Source organism: Phyllobates terribilis, unplaced genomic scaffold, assembly GCF_046119375.1.
Source record: "Phyllobates terribilis strain yellow unplaced genomic scaffold, ASM4611937v1 Scaffold_7__3_contigs__length_470593459, whole genome shotgun sequence".
NCBI classification, from domain to species: domain Eukaryota; kingdom Metazoa; phylum Chordata; class Amphibia; order Anura; family Dendrobatidae; genus Phyllobates; species Phyllobates terribilis.
This window is the reverse complement of record NW_027362767.1, coordinates 414576976-414585406: the sequence shown is the minus strand read 5'-3', so window position 1 is coordinate 414585406 and position 8431 is coordinate 414576976. Positions and strand designations below refer to the sequence as shown.

General features: G+C 40.4%; 1 long non-coding RNA gene across 1 annotated transcript; it reads left to right on the top strand.

Annotated features, from left to right (window-relative positions):
- Nucleotides 1–770: 770 nt before the first annotated feature.
- LOC141155089 (uncharacterized) lies at nucleotides 771–8082 on the top strand. Its single transcript, XR_012247511.1, has 3 exons — nucleotides 771–996; nucleotides 3707–3838; nucleotides 5513–8082. It is a non-coding gene; the product is annotated as an uncharacterized lncRNA (long non-coding RNA).
- Nucleotides 8083–8431: the final 349 nt, after the last annotated feature.

The window sequence follows — 8431 nt, the reverse complement described above, 5'->3', positions numbered from 1 at the left end:
GCTGGACAGAAATAAGACCCTGGCAGCTGCATTCAGGATGGATTGGAGAGGAGAAAGTTTGGTAAGAGGGAGACCGATCAGAAGAGAGTTGGAGTAGTCGAGACGAGAGTGAATAAGAGCGACAGTCAGAGTTTTAGCAGTTTCAAAGGTGAGAAAAGGCAGATTCTGGAGATGTTTTGAGGATGCAGGTGACAAGAGCGAGTGAGTGATCGGATATAGGGAGTAAAGGAAAGGTTATTGTCGAATAAGACCCCAAGGTTGGGAGTTATGGTTGAACCCTCCAAGGTAATTTCGATGTTAGGTAGAGTTAGTAGAGGGGAGAAACACAAGAAGTTCAGTTTTAGAGAGATTCAGTTTAAGATAGAGGGAGGACATGATGTTAGAGACAGCAGACAGACAATCCTTGGTATTTTGTATTAGGGTAGGGGTGATGTCAGGGGAAGAAGTGTATAGTTGGGTGTCGTCAGCATAGAGATGATACTGGAACCCAAATCTGCTGATTGTTTGTCCAAAAGGGGCAGTGTATAGAGAGAAGAGGAGGGGGCCTAGGACTGAGCCCTGCGGGTTTGTGGAGACATCCCGTAATGTCTAACTGTAATCCTGAAAATGTGATTTATTTTTGTGTACAATACAGGAGTAATGAGCATCAGTGACGCTTGACCATCAAGTCAACAAAAAGATGCAATTAGCACTTCAGAACACACCTCGCCTCCATGACCACAAATATGTACATCCTGAATTCTCTTCCTCCCACTCCTTGTTTTTGCCACTGAAACCAAAGCCCCACCTTGAAACTCCCAAGAGTGAAGAAGGCCCCCATATGGAGCACCTTAATAAACCCCCAACCAGTGTATCCCCAACTCCCGAAGAGCCAAGCTACAAATAGGCTCCTTGATACACTGCTTTGTTCCCAATACAGGAATTTGTAACTTCTTCAGTATAAGAGGATGGTCTCCTACTTGCTGCTGTGTCTCCTGGCCATTTGTGTAATTCCAGGTATGTACTTATATATAATATTTATTTATTGAGGTTCTTACATTGCTTCTCCCAAGTGCAAGGACTTCTAATGGTGCCACCAGCCACCAGCTTCAGCCTATGTTGCTCAGGGGCGGACAAACCAATGTGCTCATGTTTCAACCTATATTACAGTCCAGAGCTGTAAGTCATAATTCTGCAGACTTCAAAGTTGGGATCTTCTATCATTTCCTGAGTAGTTAACATTTGCACAAAGCTTGTTTAGGTATCAAGTGTAGTCTTAATCCCAGGTAGAGGTGCCCTAAAAATAATTGTCCCTCATTGGAACAGAGTATATAAGCTGCTAGGGATCTGCTTATACACAGGATTGATGAGGGTTTCTAGTAACAACGAGCTTAATTATGAATGCAGCTCTGAAGTATAAAACAAGATGTAGATTAGGTTCAATAATTAAATATAATTTACTGAACCTTTTCACACCTGTATCTGAACTGTCGATTGGTATTGAAAATTGGTATTGTAAATTGGTAGTTTTTTGCTGTGGTTTTGTGCATGAAGATTTTTTCTCTTAGTTTTGGAGTGTTTTTTTTTAAACAGAAATGCACTATTGGCATGTTTTCCTATTGAAATCCATAAAAAACTTATTCAAAGAGTAATTGAAGTGGATTTTTATCTGGATTTCTGAGCAGAATCCACTCCCAAAATCTCTTTGTGAACAAACCCCATGAGCACACACCGTTTTTTCGGGGAGTTTTTGCAGCAGAAAATGAGTGAAAACTGAGCAGAAACTCTCCAAATCCTCCTCCAAATTTCAAAACTCTTCCAAAACTTGGAGTTTCCATCCAATTTTTGCTCTGAAAACTCCTCAACAAGACTCAATGTGCACATAGTCAACATGTCTTTTCTTGAGATGTGCCCAATATGAAATACTATCAAAAAGTCCAACAAAAAAAAACCCAAAATACTATTTTGAAGCTTTTTATGTGGATTTTTCAGCCTCAGAAATTCACATCAATTAAACTCTGCTTGAAGATATCCTAAGGCTATGGCTTATTTACCTTTGGTAAATCTGGAACACATTTAACCACCAAAATCTACAGCTAATATACAGCAAAATGCAGATTCTGTGAGGATGAATTTCAGAATATGCTAGGATATTCAATAAAATAAATGTCTGGGAGGTTGGGGTGCCAACTATTGATAAAGCTGGGGACCCCTGACCTTCATTCCTCCAGGGCAGAGGACCGCATAAAGTCACAGATTGAATTAAGATATGGCCCCATATGGGCAGGGCTTTTTCCATCCAATAATGGTGGCGTGGCTGATTGAAATCTTTACATGTCACAGATATGAGAGTTTATTTTTTATCCTGACTAGTTACTTTTTGGGAAAATCAGGTCAAACAAGTTTCCATAACTCAACTTCCTGGACCTCTGTGAGTGTGACATGGAGGTAGAGAAGTGAGATAATGGGGCTATAGTTGCTCCTGAATTTTGAGGTTTTGGGAGGAATTTGGGGAAGCTGTATCAGGCCATTGTTATACAAGGAGCCGCTGATAATAACAAAAACACATTTCTGGCCACCACCATAAAACAACAGGTGATATGTTTGTAACCTCAGAAAACAAGCCCATCGTCATTCTGTTATCCGCCCTAATGTTTTCCATCATGACGAGTCCTTTATTGGCTGAGACAATCATTAGCGGTAATGTCTTGATCAGAATCATGAATCACAGACTGTGTATGATCTCGAAAAAAGCAAACCACAATACAGGAGCCGCTATAATAAAGGCTCTGCTTGTGTCGCGATCCACAAAGTGACTCCATGAGAAATGCACATGAAAGAAGATCGGCTACTAGAGGACACCCGCTTACAGTCCCATGACTTGGACTCTCGTACTAGTACTAGTACTGGCTATAGTTTGGCTAAAAATAAAAAAATATATTTTGACCATTAGGTACAAATCTTTGACTTATCTTAGTTATGGTAAGACCCCCATACACATTAAATACCTGTCAGCCGAAAGATCGTTCAGAAGGAATCCCCCGTATGTAGGAACACTCGATTCAGCAGAGCTCGCTTGTGTTTTCTATGAGAGAACTACTGTCAGACCCCTTTGTCACCTCCAGACCATGCTATCATCTCCAAACCCTTCTGTCACCTCCAGATCCATTTAACCCCTTCAGAATCTTGTCCACCTCCAGATCTCTTTGTCCACTCCTGACCCCTCTATCACCTCCAGACCCTTCAGTTACCCCTTCTGCCTCCTCTATACCCTCCACACTCCTCTATGTACTCCAGGGCTCTTATTCCCCTCCAAATCCCCCTGTCCCTTCCAGACTGCTCTGTCACCTCCAGACTCCTCTATTCCCCCAAGATGGCAAACCATCAATTTATTAATATATGGTGGCAACCCATCAGTATATCACAAGATTGGGAAGTGTTTGCTCTCCATTCTGAGTCATATGGGGGTCCTGAGGGTTAAGGACTTCCATTCCTGCTGTTTATGTGCCATAAGTGTTGTATTCAGGAGACAAGCCTAACATGTAGTTTCCTCTAAATCAGTGGTGGGCACCTCGTGACCCTCCCTGCTCGATCCCCCCATTTTTCTAGGCATGCTTCTTAATTATGTTTCAAGATCTCAAGTATGACCACAACCACTGCGCCCAGTGTAGTTACAGCACTGCTATGATAATTAATTTCTAATTGTTCTATATGTTGTTTCTTTTAGGACAAGGCCAGGTAGCAACAAGAGAGTGTAATGCCTGTAATTTTAGGTTTTTATCCACCTGTTTTTTAACCACGTCCTACAGAGCTCAATGTCAAGAAAATTCATTCTGTGGAGTCACTAACTACAACTTAGGTACGTGTTCATTATGACTATTAAGTGTAACTACAAAATAATGGTTTATCCATAAATTCCTCCTGTAAGATCTGACTATACTCACTGCACATAGTTTATATATCCCATATAAATCACAAATATGATAGTGATGAAATAAATATGGCCATGTATAGGATAATGAGATATGGAGATTACATATATCATCTGATGCCATATAGTTGTCCAAGTAAAACATTCTGTGAGATGGCATCCAAAACATGACTAGAAATATGGTGCGCCATACTGATTTTAATTAGAAGCTTGGATCGGCCATAATTACGGTATTCGTTTCCACTAATAGGGCATAAGGACAGTGTTTGTCCTGTTGAGAAAACTCCTTTTGGTATTTACATGGCTGATCTCTAGCCAAAAACAGCCAATTGTGATAGTTCCCAACAACGAAAGCCACTCAGTGATCTTGGAAGATCTTGGGATCTTCCACATCATTCAACTTCTTTTTGTTTTTGTCTTATCAGAGATAAACCCTTTAAAAATGGAGATGGGAGATAAGATAAGACATGGCCTATGGGGTACTTATTCAAAATGTAATATTATAAGACGACCATTCAGATGAAAGGGATTCCATGAAATACAAGGAATTGTGACAAAACTGGAGCAGTTCTCATAGCGGGCCTCTGCCTTCTGCCTCATAGAGGGGCATCCCAAGAGAGGGGGGGAGAATCTCATTTGTCATAGTCATATGGACTGGGGTTGTCTTAGTGAGATACAGTAAAAGTAGTACAGCATCTCTAATAGGAAACCCACTATGTTAGGCAGCCAAATATCTGACTGAAAACTCGATGATGCTTCCTCTTCACATCTAGATAGGCCTTCTCCGTAGGAACAGCATACTCATACTTACGTTGTTCATGATGGTCGTAATGTTGTCGACTCAAAAGGAAAAATGTTTGTCTGGATCAATAAAATCACCCCAAACAGGTGCTATGCTTACAAATATTGCCACTAGGACAGCAGCTAGTTCTACGGGATCTACTGGTTCCCCTCTGAGGACTACTTTTAGGTCAGAATATGCTATGTGGCCACCATTGCCTTAAGCTGGCTGTGTACCTTATATAGCTGACTGGTCATTCCACTAACAGCTATTCTTCCAGAATCTCACCTCCCCCGATGTCTCCCATTGTGTTCTAAAGTACTTGTCAGCCAGAGACTTTTGGTGGTGGATAGTCTCTTCGAGGAACAAAATGATTATGTGATGAAATCTAAGAGCTGATTTTTCTCTTCCTCAATATCAGCCATTAGGGTGGAGTCGATAGGCCTCCATACACATTAGATGGTTGTCCAGTCTTGCCAAAATTGATAGGTTTGGTTGACACTGACCTACAGAGACTGGCCAGCTTTAGAGTTAAACCGAGCATGGCTAACCAAAGACCGCTTTCTCAAGAAGATTTCCGATAGACTGGTGGCCCTTCTAACGCCCATCCTACGTACAACCTGTTGGTGGTTTGGCTATGTTCCATAGAAAGCCGTCTATGAGTAATAATTCTATGTTGTTCCTTTGTCATATATTGAATTGATATGGAGACTTCGAATCAGGCCACAAAATGTTCCCTAAGTGCATATTGATCTTTCATGGTTCCGTATAACTAAAGTGTAATCTTGATGTCTTTTTGTTTTCTTTGTTTCGAAAAACAGCAAACATTGCTAATTTTGCTAAAATTGGATGCTTTGAGTCAACAATCTGCAATCAGAGCTTACAGGGTACAGGAATCCTCAAATTTGTGTTTGGTAATACCACCTGCTGTATATCGAGTATGTGCAACGGAGGCTTCACAGCTCAAGCTCCTCACCTGGCTGTTCTAGGACTGTTCAGCGTTTTCCTACTCTATATTACTTCTTGAAGACATTTATATGGAGGCGTTTATGAACAAATCATATAGCTAATCAGGTCCTCAGCCGCTGCTCCTACACTTACCCTGGATGGGTCTAACTTGGAAGACATATTGCTCTCTGCACGTTTCACAGATGACCCCACTAGCTGGAGTCGAAAAATCACTGGCTAATACATAAATATGTCCTTAATAGTCTCACCCTTCTTATTCTATCACTAGAACTTCCAAGTTTTGGATGATTTTCTGATTTTACGCATTAAAAGAATAATCATTTTATAATTAAACCTTCTTTCCTTCCTTCTACTTTACTCAAATCATCTCTATTTTTAAGATCTTTGCTCCGAAGCCCATCTATGAACTATTTGATTGCATTTTTTTGTATGTAATACTACATTTCTCCTGTAGTGGCCACTATAGGGACAATAAGTAGGTCTTTAGTCCAGTGGGCGGGCCTAATTATTTAATGTGCATAAGTAGGACCGCCCACTGGACTCCTTACCATAGAATCAATAAAAAACACAATTTATACAGAATCTTTTCCCACAAAATTGTATATAAATTTGCTCCACTTCTCTAGCCAGATAATACTGCATGTAAGACATCACAGGAGGTCTAACACCATAGCTGCCTTTAAATAAACTAAATTTGCTTTATTAGCACCATGTTTTGTGCCTAGTTCAGACATAAAAATGGAAAATACGTACAGGTTTCTAATCTTCGGACTTGTGTCCTTCTGGGATACATTTGGCAGGCCTATATCTCGACATACTGGAAAAGGACGGAAATGCCTGCTCAGCCAATAACTGAATGAGGCGGACCATAGCTGCGGACAGTGAGCGCTTGAGCGTGCACTTTCAATCCTTTCCACTGTGTTGAAATAGGCGCCGGAAGTAGAGGCAAGTGGGAACTCGGTAGGCATCTGAACAGGAACTGTGGTGAATTGCTAAGCATGAGTATCCCTCTTTTTTTTAACCAAAACCACAAATTCTTTAAGCTATCCCAATGTGAAAGGGCATAGACACATCTGTTGTCATTTTTTCTTAACTTAAATACACATCATTATGGCTAAAAAATTTAGTTCAAATATATTTTGGACCGTTTGACTTCTACAGCCTCTATGTATCAGTGTACAGATGCAGAATCAGTGAACTGTAAATGAGCTCCTTTGACGGCAAGATCTGTAAGCCTTTTCCCTCTTCTCCTAAACCATCTTGTAACGATTCCACTTTGATTTGGCCATAAACCTGTTGAGCTGAGGTTTTCAAGAGGAGACACATAAAAGTTGCAGATCCTACCATGAGAATGAGGTCACTGCTAACTCATTCTGCAGTCTGCTATTTACAGTGATACATAGAGGCTGTAGAAGCAAAATGTCTAACATTTTTAATCAAACCCTACAGCAGATATGCTTTTTAGCCAAAAATACATACATTTTAATAAAAAAAATGGTACTATAGCTAACCATATCTTTTTTATGAAACATTTACCCAAAAAAATTACTGGATTATTATTATTTTTTTTACTTCCAAACTTTAAGATGTAGCCCCTAAATTGTGGTGGGAATTGGGTACTTGTAACATGAAGATATCCAATATTTCCATCTGTTTGACAAGCAAGGAGGAACTGAGGCTTTTTTGAATGAGCCGAGGGGGAGATTCCCATTGCGCTCCAATCCTTTACCACAAATTCTAAGTCTTAAAATGAGCAAACAGCTTTCTCCCTGTGTCACATTCATTCCAACAATGATTATTTTCTTTCCCGGCCACTTAAATTAATCATCATTGAAAAATTATAAATTGTAAAATTAGAATTAGTAGAATCTAAACAATTGCAAAAGTAGACAACGCAGGTTCTTTTCTAATCATTACTTACATATAATTATAGGACAATATTATATATTTCACTTGATATTTTTACTGCATCCAAGAGCTAAAAATAAGCCCAAGCCTAGATACATGCATGTTAAATGAGAGGTTAAATTAAAAAAAAAAAACCCTGATAAACTTGTTTGTTGAAGGGCTTCGAGGGTCACAAGGAGCCAGTCATTTCTTAAAGGCATTGTACAAAATTGCATAAAAACAAGGGTCTGATCTTTGTACAGAAACAGCGCCACTCTAAGGCACAGGCTGTGTCTGGTACTGCAACAATTACTCGAATCAGACGGAGCTACAATACAAGACACAAAGTATACTTCTTGTTCTGGAGAATAACTTCGGTTGCTGTCCGCCTGAAAATGTAAAACTGGTGACAACTGTGATTCGCTCTGTAAATAATGGAGGCAGCTGTTCTGCACGATGACCAACCTAATGTGACATTTATAATAAAAGCCGATGCAATTGTAACCATTATTAAACGTTTGTTTTAACTATAAAATGTTTTGTGTCGTGATGTAGAAAATTAACGCCCTTTTTATTGTGAATGATCATGGATAGTTCATAGCCAGGGGCGTAACGACCATCTTGGCAGTAGACCTGCCCGTGCGGGTGAGGGACGGTTACGTCAGCACAAACTTTAACTGGATTTGTGCATCCTCGGTGTATTGTGGTGCAGAGACCCGTCGGGTCCGTGCGCAGCAATACGCACTGATGGCCAATCAGAGGACAGCAGCTGACATCAGCGTACATGTGACAGGGGGGCGCATAGCAGTAACATTACATGCTCCTGTCGCTTACACACTGAAGTCAGCTTCCGGCATCAGAAGAGGACGCTGCATGGCGGGGGA